This window comes from Oncorhynchus mykiss, chromosome 12 (assembly GCF_057628025.1).
Source record: "Oncorhynchus mykiss isolate SJ-2025 chromosome 12, ASM5762802v1, whole genome shotgun sequence".
NCBI lineage: Eukaryota > Metazoa > Chordata > Actinopteri > Salmoniformes > Salmonidae > Oncorhynchus > Oncorhynchus mykiss.
Genome location: NC_143033.1, coordinates 85,225,428 through 85,240,106, shown reverse-complemented (window position 1 = coordinate 85,240,106; position 14,679 = coordinate 85,225,428). Strand labels below are relative to the sequence as shown.

General features: G+C 51.6%; 1 protein-coding gene across 2 annotated transcripts in view; it reads left to right on the top strand.

The window, feature by feature from the left end:
• The first annotated feature begins 4,467 nt into the window (after positions 1-4,467).
• LOC110538995 (SH3 and multiple ankyrin repeat domains protein 1-like) overlaps positions 4,468-14,679 on the top strand; it is a 112,357-nt gene continuing 102,145 nt past the window's right edge. For both annotated transcript variants that reach the window (XM_090193779.1, XM_090193778.1), the window contains exon 1: positions 4,468-4,836. The gene's annotated coding sequence lies outside the window, so the exon portion shown is untranslated. The remainder of the gene's footprint in view (positions 4,837-14,679) is intronic.

Genomic DNA, 14,679 nt, shown 5'->3' with positions numbered 1-14,679 from the left:
CTTTCTGGTAAGAAGAGGGGCGGGGGCGTATGCCTCATGGCCAACGTGACATGGTGTGATGAAAGAAACATACAGGAACTCAAATCCTTCTGTTCACCTGATTTAGAATTCCTCACAATCAAATGTAGACCGCATTATCTACCAAGAGAATTCTCTTCGATTATAATCACAGCCGTATATATCCCCCCCCAAGCAGACACATCGATGGCTCTGAACGAACTTTATTTAACTCTTTGCAAACTGGAAACGATTTATCCGGAGGCTGCATTCATTGTAGCTGGGGATTTTAACAAGGCTAATCTGAAAACAAGACTCCCAAAATTTTATCAGCATATTGATTGCGCAACCAGGGGAGGAAAGACCTTGGATCATTGTTACTCTAACTTCCGCGACGCATATAAGGCCCTGCCCCGCCCCCCTTTCGGAAAAGCTGACCACGACTCCATTTTGTTGATCCCTGCCTACAGACAGAAACTAAAACAAGAGGCACATTGTGCTTGATATGAGGTAACTGTGGACATTTCCCACAGGAGAAACATTTTGATGCAGATTTGATTGAACTTGGCTCTCAGTGTTTTTACTAAGTACAGAGTTTATCCACACTTTGATATGTCACTTTTATATTTATTATATTTCAGCCAGTGGTTTTGATAGATGGCTTTGATGGGCACACCGCTGGGGCACTGGGATAGTCCTGGGATACATAGGAATGACTGACAGCTCTTTCTTGTGCTTGTCCATCCAGATACTAACCAAGCCAACACACACAACTCATATTAATATCAGAGTGTTAGGAGGTAGGACTTCATCTCCATGTATATTTCTGAACACATCCACAGGCATCCATGCTGACTGATTCCCTCTGAGGGTAGTGTGTTTGAGCCATGAAAGGGGCGTGTCTGCTATCAGAGCCCCCCTAGCAGCTTTGACATGCCTCACTCATGTCAAAGGGATTTCTACTTGATATTCATTTCAGTTAGTCAGTTGGAAGGCTCCATCTCCACCCATTGTTACCCCTCCCCACAGATACAGTATCTCCCCACTGTTACCCCTCCCCACACACACATACAGTCTCTCCACCCACTGTTACCCCTCCCCACACACACATACAGTCTCTCCCCACTGTTACCCCTCCCCACACACACATACAGTCTCTCCCCACTGTTACCCCTCCCCATACACACATACATTCTCTCCCCACTGTTACCCCTCCCCACACACACATACAGCCTCTCCCCACTGTTACCCCTCCCCACACACACATATAGTCTCTCCCCACTGTTACCCCTCCCTCCCCACACACACATACAGTCTCTCCCCACTGTTACCCCTCCCCACACACACATAAAGTCTCTCCCCACTGTTACCCCTCCCCACACACACATACAGTCTCTCCCCACTGTTACCCCTCCCCACACACACATACAGTCTCTCCCCACTGTTACCCCTCCCTCCCTCCCCCCACACACATACAGTCTCTCCCCACTGTTACTCCTCCCCACACACACATACAGCCTCTCCCCACTGTTACCCCTCCCTCCCTCCCCACACACACATACAGTCTCTCCCCACTGTTACTCCTCCCCACACACACATACAGTCTCTCCCTACTGTTACCCCTCCCCACACACACATACAGTCTCTCCCCACTGTTACCCCTCCCCACACACACATACAGTCTCTCCCCACTGTTACCCCTCCCACACACACATACAGTCTCTCCCCACTGTTACCCCTCCCCACACACACATACAGCCTCTCCCCACTGTTACCCCTCCCCACACACACATACAGCCTCTCCCCACTGTTACCCCTCCCTCCCTCCCCACACACACTTACAGTCTCTCCCCACTGTTACCCCTCCCCACACACACATACAGTCTCTCCCCACTGTTACCCCTCCCCACACACACATACAGCCTCTCCCCACTGTTACCCCTCCCCACACATACACATACAGTCTCTCCCCACTGTTACCCCTCCCCACACACACATACAGTCTCTCCCCCACTGTTACCCCTCCCCACACACACACATACAGTCTCTCCCCCACTGTTACCCCTCCCCACACACACATACAGTCTCTCCCCACTGTTACCCCTCCCCACACACACATACAGTCTCTCCCCACTGTTACCCCTCCCTCCCCACACACACATACAGTCTCTCCCCACTGTTACCCCTCCCTCCCCACACACACATACAGTCTCTCCCCACTGTTACCACTCCCCATACACACATACAGTCTCTCCCCACTGTTACCCCTCCCTCCCCACACACACATACAGTCTCTCCCCACTGTTACCCCTCCCCACACACACATACAGTCTCTCCCCACTGTTACCCCTCCCCACACACACATACAGTCTCTCCCCACTGTTACCCCTCCCCACACACACATATAGTCTCTCCCCACTGTTACTCCTCCCCACACACACACACATACAGTCTCTCCCCACTGTTACCCCTCCCCACACACACATACAGCCTCTCCCCACTGTTACCCCTCCCTCCCTCCCCACACACACATACAGTCTCTCCCCACTGTTACCCCTCCCCACACACACATACAATCTCTCCCCACTGTTACCCCTCCCTCCCTCCCCCCACACACGTACAGTCTCTCCCCACTGTTACTCCTCCCCACACACACATACAGTCTCTCCCCACTGTTACTCCTCCCCACACACACATACAGTCTCTCCCCACTGTTACCCCTCCCCACACACACATACAGTCTCTCCCCACTGTTACCCCTCCCCACACACACATACCGTCTCTCCCCACTGTTACTCCTCCCCACACACACATACAGTCTCTCCCCACTGTTACCCCTCCCCACACACACATACAGTCTCTCCCCACTGTTACCCCTCCCCACACACACACATACAGTCTCTCCCCACTGTTACCCCTCCCCACACACACACATACAGTCTCTCCCCACTGTTACCCCTCCCCACACACACATACAGTCTCTCCCCACTGTTACCCCTCCCCACACACACACATACAGTCTCTCCCCACTGTTACCCCTCCCCACACACACACATACAGTCTCTCCCCACTGTTACCCCTCCCCACACACACATACAGTCTCTCCCCCACTGTTACCCCTCCCCACACACACATACAGTCTCTCCCCACTGTTACCCCTCCCTCCCCACACACACATACAGTCTCTCCCCCACTGTTACCCCTCCCTCCCCACACACACATACAATCTCTCCCCACTGTTACCCCTCCCTCCCTCCCCCCACACACATACAGTCTCTCCCCACTGTTACTCCTCCCCACACACACATACAGTCTCTCCCCACTGTTACTCCTCCCCACACACACATACAGTCTCTCCCCACTGTTACCCCTCCCCACACACACATACAGTCTCTCCCCACTGTTACCCCTCCCCACACACACATACAGTCTCTCCCCACTGTTACTCCTCCCCACACACACATACAGTCTCTCCCCACTGTTACCCCTCCCCACACACACATACAGTCTCTCCCCACTGTTACCCCTCCCCACACACACATACAGTCTCTCCCCACTGTTACCCCTCCCCACACACACACATGCAGTCTCTCCCCACTGTTACCCCTCCCCACACACACATACAGTCTCTCCCCACTGTTACCCCTCCCCACACACACATACAGTCTCTCCCCACTGTTACCCCTCCCCACACACACATACAGTCTCTCCCCACTGTTACCCCTCCCCACACACACACATACAGTCTCTCCCCACTGTTACCCCTCCCCACACACACATACAGTCTCTCCCCACTGTTACCCCTCCCCACACACACATACAGTCTCTCCCCACTGTTACCCCTCCCCACACACACATACAGTCTCTCCCCTACTGTCTCTGTGTATGGAAATCAGCATTGCTGCAGTGGCCCCCCTTATCCTCTTATACACATCCTTTTCATTCTTAATTTATATTTCATTATGTGTGTCGCTCGGCAGTCCTGCTGCATCTGCTCAGACTGTGTCTGTTGGGATCATTTGATTAGGAAAAACAATCATTGAGATGATGAAAATAATTGGATAATTTTATTATCCATTGTATTTGTGCTGTCGATATTGTGTGACGTGTTAATTTGACAGTTTGGGTCTGTTTCCCTGTGAAGTCTGTGGTGTTGAGTGGTTCCCACTGTCTGTGTTCTGTAGTGTCTTCAGTTCTGTCGATTTTTTAAAATTTATTCCCAACTAAGAGTGAAGAACTCTTCAAAACATCAAAGAGAGGGAGAGAGAGCGAGAATGGGAGATGAGGGAAGAGAGAGAGAGAGGGAGGGGTGTGCCCTGTATCTGGGTGCTGGTGTAGGCGAGAGAGGGAGACTGGGAGGAGAGGATGAGGGGGAGGGGCGAGAGCGCTAGAAAGCGAGAGAGACACAGGTATGGGAGGGGGATAGAGGGAAATAAACCAACCAGATGAAAGTGAGAGAGAGATTGGGCTGTTTGAACGTGCCAGAGGGGAAGAGAGAGAGAGAGAGGGAGAGCGAGAGGGACTGAGGAAATAGAAGTGTTACTACTGGGTTGTGCTGTCTGGCGCTAGAAGACCGACATGGAGAATATGCATCGCCCCACAGCACACACAGACACCGGACACCAGACACCGAACACCACGTAAAATGTGATTTTCAAAGGCCTCACTATCAGCGGTGATTTTTTCACTTCTCCCATTCCTTTTGTAATTTTTATTTTGCGCTGCCTCCTCTCTCCTTATTTCTGTGTGTGGATCCCCCCTCCCTCACTCCACCACTTCTGTCACTCTCTCCATTTCCAAAGGAGGGATCTGTGAATCAAGTGCAACTGAAGAAGAACAGTAAGTGAAGCGCTTTTTCTGCATCCGAGGGAGACAGAGAGAGGTGCATGGGGGAATATTGCAAGGCAAGCAGAGGAGAGCAGGGATTGTCTCAGGAAAGAATGGAGAGGGTTAGAGGGAGTTGCGGTTGCGGGTTGTTTATTCAAGTTACAGCGTTGATGTAAATGTGTCTAATTCATTGGTCACGTGGGTTGACAGAGAGTCACATCAATACTGTGACTGTAGAGGAAGATACACAGGCAAATACCGTGCAGAGAGAAGATAAATGACAGAACAAGATGACAGAGAGATAAAGGAGGTGGTGAGAAGGCAGAAGACATAAGGGAGAGTTGGGCAACATTGACATTTTGGCAGCAGAATACTCTCTGATAGCAGGACAGATATCACACATTCTCAGATGGAAAAAGGGACGGAAAGAGAAAGTGGGACCTTTTCTAGATGTAGTTCAGTGAAGGACTCGAAGGTAGGATTGGCTTGAGATGGCAATTTGTGTAGGCAGTCCCACTGGAAGTGGTGTTCAGTACAAGGCATCAGCGAGGTGTTATTTACACACCCACCCACATCCATTGGCATGCATTAGTCTACTGAAGGCTGTTGTACCCATGCAGGGATGGACTGCTGCACAGTCAAGGCAGCTGGTGAATGTGATTGGTACTCACTTCAGAAGACACAACCATTTGAAACCACGTAGTCAATCACACAGTGGCAGTCATGATGTCATGATGCCAGGGGAACACTGCATGGGTAGAACTACCACGTATGATCTGCCACACAGAGACACCTGTCCATGTATTCCATCATGCATGTAGACATTTAAATACATCCATACATCTATATGCACATACACGATTGTGCACTTTGCTGTGCATCCAAAGGCGTTTGCACCTGTGACTTCAAACACTTACTGTATATATCCACATCTACTTTCATTTGAATGGACCTGCTTATACCCATATATACCCCCCCCCCCCCCCCCCCCCCCCCACACACACACACACACACACACACACAGGTGGTTTACCTGGGTCCTTGTGGGAAGGGTTTGTAGAGCTGAATATGGAAGAAGTGTGACGTAGTGAGATATTATAAGGCTGTGTTATTATAAGGCTGTATTATTATAAGGCTGTATTATTATAAGGATTATTATAAGGCTGTATTATTATAAGGCTGTATTATTTTAAGGATTATTATTATAAGGCGGTGTTATTATAAGGCTGTATTATTATAAGGCTGTGTTATAATAAGGATTATTATGAGGTTGTATTATAAGGACCTTCTTCAGATGGAAGCACACGGTTGGTCTGCTCTGTCCCTGTCATTATCTGAGTCTTTCTATAGATGTCTTTGTCTCTGATGTTCTTCCTCCATCATATCAGCCATTGGAGGAAACACTGATCACTGGGTGTTGATGGGTCATTGTATTGCACATTTAATTACACACAAGCCTTGATGATGCAGCAAGAGGCTGAGAGAAAGGGAGGGAGGGAGCCTGTACCTCATAAAGCAGAAGAGAAAGTTACACTGTTGATTCAACTATTGATAGGGACCAGATTTAGGGAGGATATTTGGAAACAGTACATTGCGCAGGCACACACACGCACGCACGCACGCACACACACACGCACACACGCACACACACACACACTCTGTTGGTGTTTTATATGTGCACATTAGCTGCGGGCGGGTGGCGGGAGAGATGAGAGGATGACAGAGTGGATAATCAGATAGAGGCACACAAAGGGAGATCTAAAATTAGCCTCAATGGTGAGAGCGATTGACAAATTACAACACTGGAATGACACTGACATTCCTTTGCCCAACATGTAGAAACTTCTCCTCTGCCTTTCTCTCTCAACTCCCACTACTGTACAGTATGTGTGTGTATTTCTGAGTGTGTGTTTGATACAAGGATGTATTGCTGGGTAGCCTAGCAGTGAAGAATGTTGGGCCAGTAACCGAAAGGTCACTGGTTCGAATCCCCGAGGTGACTAGGAGAAAAATCAGTCAATGTGCCCTTTAGCAAGTCACTTAAACCGAATTACTCCTGTAAGTCGCTCTGGATACGGGCATCTGCTAAATGACTAACATGGAAATGTTAAAGGGTACTCCTGTACTTTTGTAAACTTTTTAGCCAGTAGTTCTGAAAGTAGCACTCACGAGCAAAAAGTGGTCCCCTAAAATTGCGTACTACATCACATATGTGCAGATATGTGCACCACGTCATAGCTCTCTCTCTCTCTGCTGTGGGTGCATCATGTGCATCTTGCTAGCTGTCACTCATATGGCGAGGGGCTGAAGCTCGTTGGTTGAACTGGAATTGCTAGGGGGCCGGCCCACGTAGGGGAAATGGCACAGCACTGCTTCCAGTTAAACTGTTGCTTTCAAACTAGGCATTTCGTACAGTAATTATGCTCATAGATTATGCATGTGATGACACATCCAGCCCAAAGCAGGAGGTTTAAAAATACTTAGTCGCCAAAGTTCCAGAGCATTTCTTCAGTGTTCCTGACGTAGAGCCCAGTGTTGGTGCTGCTCCCTGCTGACTGTGTGTCAGTGTTGCTGACGTAGAGCCCAGTGTCGGTGCTGCTCCCTGCTGACTGTGTGTCAGTGTTGCTGACGTAGAGCCCAGTGTTGGTGCTGCTCCCTGCTGACTGTGTGTCAGTGTTCCTGACGTAGAGCCCAGTGTTGGTGCTGCTCCCTGCTGACTGTGTGTCAGTGTTCCTGACGTAGAGCCCAGTGTTGGTGCTGCTCCCTGCTGACTGTGTGTCAGTGTTCCTGACGTAGAGCCCAGTGTCGGTGCTGCTCCCTGCTGACTGTGTGTCAGTGTTCCTGACGTAGAGCCCAGTGTTGGTGCTGCTCCCTGCTGACTGTGTGTCAGTGTTGCTGACGTAGAGCCCAGTGTTGGTGCTGCTCCCTGCTGACTGTGTGTCAGTGTTCCTGACGTAGAGCCCAGTGTTGGTGCTGCTCCCTGCTGACTGTGTGTCAGTGTTCCTGACGTAGAGCCCAGTGTTGGTGCTGCTCCCTGCTGACTGTGTGTCAGTGTTCCTGATGTAGAGCCCAGTGTTGGTGCTGCTCCCTGCTGACTGTGTGTCAGTGTTCCTGACGTAGAGCCCAGTGTCGGTGCTGCTCCCTGCTGACTGTGTGTCAGTGTTCCTGACGTAGAGCCCAGTGTTGGTGCTGCTCCCTGCTGACTGTGTGTCAGTGATCCTGACGTAGAGCCCAGTGTTGGTGCTGCTCCCTGCTGACTGTGTGTCAGTGTTCCTGACGTAGAGCCCAGTGTTGGTGCGGCTCCCTGCTGACTGTGTGTCAGTGTTCCTGACGTAGAGCCCAGTGTTGGTGCTGCTCCCTGCTGACTGTGTGTCAGTGTTCCTGACGTAGAGCCCAGTGTCGGTGCTGCTCCCTGCTGACTGTGTGTCAGTGTTCCTGACGTAGAGCCCAGTGTCGGTGCTGCTCCCTGCTGACTGTGTGTCAGTGTTCCTGACGTAGAGCCCAGTGTCGGTGTTGCTCCCTGCTGACTGTGTGTCAGTGTTCCTGACGTAGAGCCCAGTGTTGGTGCTGCTCCCTGCTGACTGTGTGTCAGTGTTGCTGACGTAGAGCCCAGTGTTGGTGCTGCTCCCTGCTGACTGTGTGTCAGTGTTCCTGACGTAGAGCCCAGTGTTAGTGCTGCTCCCTGCTGACTGTGTGTCAGTGTTCCTGACGTAGAGCCCAGTGTTGGTGCTGCTCCCTGCTGACTGTGTGTCAGTGTTCCTGACGTAGAGCCCAGTGTCGGTGCTGCTCCCTGCTGACTGTGTGTCAGTGTTCCTGACGTAGAGCCCAGTGTCGGTGCTGCTCCCTGCTGACTGTGTGTCAGTGTTGCTGACGTAGAGCCCAGTGTTGGTGCTGCTCCCTGCTGACTGTGTGTCAGTGTTCCTGACGTAGAGCCCAGTGTTGGTGCTGCTCCCTGCTGACTGTGTGTCAGTGTTCCTGACGTAGAACCCAGTGTTGGTGCTGCTCTCTGCTGACTGTGTGTCAGTGTTCCTGACGTAGAGCCCAGTGTTGGTGCTGCTCCCTGCTGACTGTGTCAGTGTTCCTGACGTAGAGCCCAGTGTCGGTGCTGCTCCCTGCTGACTGTGTGTCAGTGTTCCTGACGTAGAGCCCAGTGTTGGTGCTGCTCCCTGCTGACTGTGTGTCAGTGTTCCTGACGTAGAGCCCAGTGTTGGTGCTGCTCCCTGCTGACTGTGTGTCAGTGTTCCTGACGTAGAGCCCAGTGTCGGTGCTGCTCCCTGCTGACTGTGTGTCAGTGTTCCTGACGTAGAGCCCAGTGTCGGTGCTGCTCCCTGCTGACTGTGTGTCAGTGTTGCTGACGTAGAGCCCAGTGTTGGTGCTGCTCCCTGCTGACTGTGTGTCAGTGTTCCTGACGTAGAGCCCAGTGTTGGTGCTGCTCCCTGCTGACTGTGTGTCAGTGTTCCTGACGTAGAACCCAGTGTTGGTGCTGCTCTCTGCTGACTGTGTGTCAGTGTTCCTGACGTAGAGCCCAGTGTTGGTGCTGCTCCCTGCTGACTGTGTCAGTGTTCCTGACGTAGAGCCCAGTGTCGGTGCTGCTCCCTGCTGACTGTGTGTCAGTGTTCCTGACGTAGAGCCCAGTGTTGGTGCTGCTCCCTGCTGACTGTGTGTCAGTGATCCTGACGTAGAGCCCAGTGTTGGTGCTGCTCCCTGCTGACTGTGTGTCAGTGTTCCTGACGTAGAGCCCAGTGTTGGTGCGGCTCCCTGCTGACTGTGTGTCAGTGTTCCTGACGTAGAGCCCAGTGTTGGTGCTGCTCCCTGCTGACTGTGTGTCAGTGTTCCTGACGTAGAGCCCAGTGTCGGTGCTGCTCCCTGCTGACTGTGTGTCAGTGTTCCTGACGTAGAGCCCAGTGTCGGTGCTGCTCCCTGCTGACTGTGTGTCAGTGTTCCTGACGTAGAGCCCAGTGTCGGTGTTGCTCCCTGCTGACTGTGTGTCAGTGTTCCTGACGTAGAGCCCAGTGTTGGTGCTGCTCCCTGCTGACTGTGTGTCAGTGTTGCTGACGTAGAGCCCAGTGTTGGTGCTGCTCCCTGCTGACTGTGTGTCAGTGTTCCTGACGTAGAGCCCAGTGTTAGTGCTGCTCCCTGCTGACTGTGTGTCAGTGTTCCTGACGTAGAGCCCAGTGTTGGTGCTGCTCCCTGCTGACTGTGTGTCAGTGTTCCTGACGTAGAGCCCAGTGTCGGTGCTGCTCCCTGCTGACTGTGTGTCAGTGTTCCTGACGTAGAGCCCAGTGTCGGTGCTGCTCCCTGCTGACTGTGTGTCAGTGTTGCTGACGTAGAGCCCAGTGTTGGTGCTGCTCCCTGCTGACTGTGTGTCAGTGTTCCTGACGTAGAGCCCAGTGTTGGTGCTGCTCCCTGCTGACTGTGTGTCAGTGTTCCTGACGTAGAACCCAGTGTTGGTGCTGCTCTCTGCTGACTGTGTGTCAGTGTTCCTGACGTAGAGCCCAGTGTTGGTGCTGCTCCCTGCTGACTGTGTCAGTGTTCCTGACGTAGAGCCCAGTGTCGGTGCTGCTCCCTGCTGACTGTGTGTCAGTGTTCCTGACGTAGAGCCCAGTGTTGGTGCTGCTCCCTGCTGACTGTGTGTCAGTGATCCTGACGTAGAGCCCAGTGTCGGTGCTGCTCCCTGCTGACTGTGTGTCAGTGTTCCTGATGTAGAGCCCAGTGTTGGTGCTGCTCCCTGCTGACTGTGTGTCAGTGTTCCTGACGTAGAGCCCAGTGTTGGTGCTGCTCCCTGCTGACTGTGTGTCAGTGTTCCTGACGTAGAGCCCAGTGTTAGTGCTGCTCCCTGCTGACTGTGTGTCAGTGTTCCTGATGTAGAGCCCAGTGTTGGTGCTGCTCCCTGCTGACTGTGTGTCAGTGTTCCTGACGTAGAGCCCAGTGTTGGTGCTGCTCCCTGCTGACTGTGTGTCAGTGTTCCTGACGTAGAGCCCAGTGTTGGTGCTGCTCCCTGCTGACTGTGTGTCAGTGATCCTGACGTAGAGCCCAGTGTTGGTGCTGCTCCCTGCTGACTGTGTGTCAGTGTTCCTGATGTAGAGCCCAGTGTTGGTGCTGCTCCCTGCTGACTGTGTGTCAGTGTTCCTGACGTAGAGCCCAGTGTTGGTGCTGCTCCCTGCTGACTGTGTGTCAGTGTTCCTGACGTAGAGCCCAGTGTTGGTGCTGCTCCCTGCTGACTGTGTGTCAGTGTTCCTGACGTAGAGCCCAGTGTTGGTGCTGCTCCCTGCTGACTGTGTGTCAGTGTTCCTGACGTAGAGCCCAGTGTTGGTGCTGCTCCCTGCTGACTGTGTGTCAGTGTTGCTGACGTAGAGCCCAGTGTTGGTGCTGCTCCCTGCTGACTGTGTGTCAGTGTTCCTGACGTAGAGCCCAGTGTTGGTGCTGCTCCCTGCTGACTGTGTGTCAGTATGTGGGAATACCGTCCTGACAATGTCTTTGTTCCTCAAGTGGTCCTCTCATGCCATGACGTCAATACGCTGAGCTGAAATACTCTTATCAGGTAGGAGTGTGGCTGTACTTACCACCTACACACCACTACTCAGCACTAGATGAATTATACACACAGCTACACACACTCATATTGATTGGCAGACAAAGTGAGCCGTTTATATTGTGACGAACAGTGACTCAATGACTGTCAAACATCATGCTTATACTGATCAAGTCACATACAGACCAGGACTTCACTCATCTGCAACCTGATTGTTTGAGAAACTGACCATTAATTATCAAGCAATTGAGAAAGCCAGGTCGATAGTAGCCAAGTCAAACATCTAGGAAGAACCCTTGAGAGGATGGAGGCTCTAGAGGGGAGTCCACCCTCTTCTGGTTGGCTGCGTTGAAGTTTTGAGTAGATTATGACCATAAAAGGCTATCAAAGTCTGGCAGAGCCTGGAATATCACTGGGAAGGCCAGGGTAAGGGTAGAGAAAGACAAGGCTGGTTCAGAGGCAGCATACAGGACAGGAGACAGAATAGGAGAGGCACCTCAGGACTGGAGGCAGAGTAGGAGAGGCACCTCAGGACAGGAGACAGGGTAGGAGAGGCACCTCAGGACAGGATACAGGGTAGGATAGGCACCTCAGGACTGGAGACAGAGTAGGAGAGGCACCTCAGGACAGGAGACAGAGTATGATAGGCACCTCAGGACTGGAGGCAGAGTAGGAGAGGCACCTCAGGACAGGAGACAGGGTAGGAGAGGCACCTCAGGACAGGAGACAGGGTAGGGGAGGCACCTCAGGACTGGAGGCAGGGAGGCAGAGTAGGAGAGGCACCTCAGGACAGGAGACAGGGTAGGATAGGCACCTCAGGACTGGAGACAGGATAGGATAGGCACCTCAGGACTGGAAACAGGGTAGGAGAGACACCTCAGGACTAGAGGCAGGGAGGCAGAGTAGGAGAGGCACCTCAGGACAGGAGACAGGTTAGAATAGGCACCTCAGGACTGGAATCAGGGTAGGATAGGCACCTCAGGACTGGAGACAGGATAGAAGAGGCACCTCAGGACTGGAGGCAGGGAGGCAGAGTAGGAGAGGCACCTCAGGACTCGAGGCAGGGAGGCAGAGTAGGATAGGCACCTCAGGACTGGAGGCAGGGAGGCAGAGTAGGAGAGGCACCTCAGGACTGGAGGCAGGGCAGGACAGGCTCAGCACCAGGCTGGTAGGTAAGGGTTTACCTTGGGAGCTGAATGGTAGCCAAAGTGACTCCAGTGGGACCAACAGCTGATGTAGAGATGGCAATCAATAGACTGATGAATTCACTGAGTAACCAAGCAGCTAATGGACATGGCTTTCATGTCTATTTCTGTTTCCCATGAAGGCAGTGGAGATCCTGTAAAGGCTTCTGATGAGCTACTGTTTTTCTGAGTCACTGACTTAATATTCAGCCTGCGTTGGCAGGGAAATACCAATCATTGAACTCTGTTCTGAAATGTGTCAGACTTGACACAGCGGCAACACATGGTTAACACATCCACTGAGGATTATACCTCTTTACATGGATTAAAGATGCCAGATGTTTCAATATCTCTCAAAAATTAGTTTGAATGTAATTTTGCTTATGTAATGTTTACGTTCACTCTCTATAGGCATCTGCTTACCTGCCTTGAACAAGAAGGTTTTGAGTTACCTTACTGTAGTCCATGTTGTTTAGACAGATCAATGCAGGTAATGCTCTTTCAGATGTCTTTTCGAGGAGAAACATGATGCTTACTACATCTGGTCTTCCTTTCCTTCATCTCTGTTCTGTCTGTCCCTCCTTTCATGGCCTCTCACACTCAATAAGACATTGTTCCGTGTTGCCCTCCTGCCTCTCTCTCCTCCTGGTGTGTTTGTTCAAGTGCAGAGAATGCAGGAGGACTTCCTCTTCAGTATTTGCTATGTTGCTCTGGGGGGATAGTTCATAACTCCAGATTTAGCCCACTCGTTTACTCTCTCTCTCTTCCTCTCTTCTCCTCCTGCCCGCGGTAAACGACTGATCTGGGACAGACGGCCTCCCTTGTGCTCTGTCCTACTTCAGTATCGTCCTTTCTCTCTTCCTCTCTTCCTCTCTCTCTTCCTGATTCCTGATACTCCTCTCTCTTCCTGATTCCTGATACCTCATCTCTCTCCTCCTGATTTCCGATACCTCCTCTCTCTCCTGATTCCTGATACCTCCTCTCTCTCTCCTCCTGATTCCTGATACCTCCTCTCTCTCCTCCTGATTCCTGATACCTCCTCTCTCTCCTCCTGATTCCTGATACATCCTCTCTCTCCTCCTGATTTCTGATACCTCCTCTCTCTCTTCTCCTGACTCCTGATACCTCCTCTCTCTCCTCATGATTCCTGATACCTCCTCTCTCTCCTCCTGAATTCTAATACCTCCTCTCTTCCTGATTCCTGATACCCCCTCTCTCTCCTCCTGATTCCTGATACCTCCTCTCTGTCTCCTCCTGATTCCTGATACCACTCTCTCTTCCTGATTCCTGATACCTCCTCTCTCTCCTCCTGATTCATGATACCTCCTCTCTCTCCTCCTGATTCATGATACCTCCTCTCTTCCTGATTCCTGATACCTACTCTCTCTCTCCTCCTGATTCCTGATACCTCCTCTCTCTCCTCCTGATTCCTGATACCTCATCTCTCTCTCCTCCTGATTCCTGATACCACTCTCTCTTCCTGATTCCTGATACCTCCTCTCTCTCCTCCTGATTCCTGATACCTCCTCTCTTCCTGATTCCTGATACCTCCTCTCTCTCCTCCTGATTCCTGATACCTCCTCTCTCTATCTGTGCTTTTACCCATTTCCATCTGTGGTTTTGCTTGTTGGGGTGTTTAAGACACTTCAACTTGAGAAGTCATTGAGAGAGTGGAAATGTCAGATACCTGAAAGACTAGATGTTTTCAGGCCAAAAGCTGTCATCCCTGAGCACACAGACCAGCACACCTTACTCAAGCCAGATTTAGCTGCAGACAATTTGCCGCCTGTTCACAGAGAAAATGTATTATCTGGGAAATGCGAGAGGGGACGGACACAAAGATAAATGACCCATGAGTACTACTGTCTGTCTAGCACTGGGGTGGTTATGTTCAGAAATAACACCATGGTGTTTGTCTTCTGCCACTCTGTTAATGGAAGAGTGGACATCGGTTTAGTTGCTTCACACCTGTGTCTGTGTCACTTCCAGTGTAGGGCCAAGCTAAACCAGCCTGTTTCTCCCTGGGGAACCCCTCACCTCCCGCCTGCATCTCTCTCTCTCTCTCTCTCCCTCCCTCCCTCCCTCCCTCCCTCGTGGTGCAGTTATAACTACTCATACCAGCCACCCTATCTCAGCCAC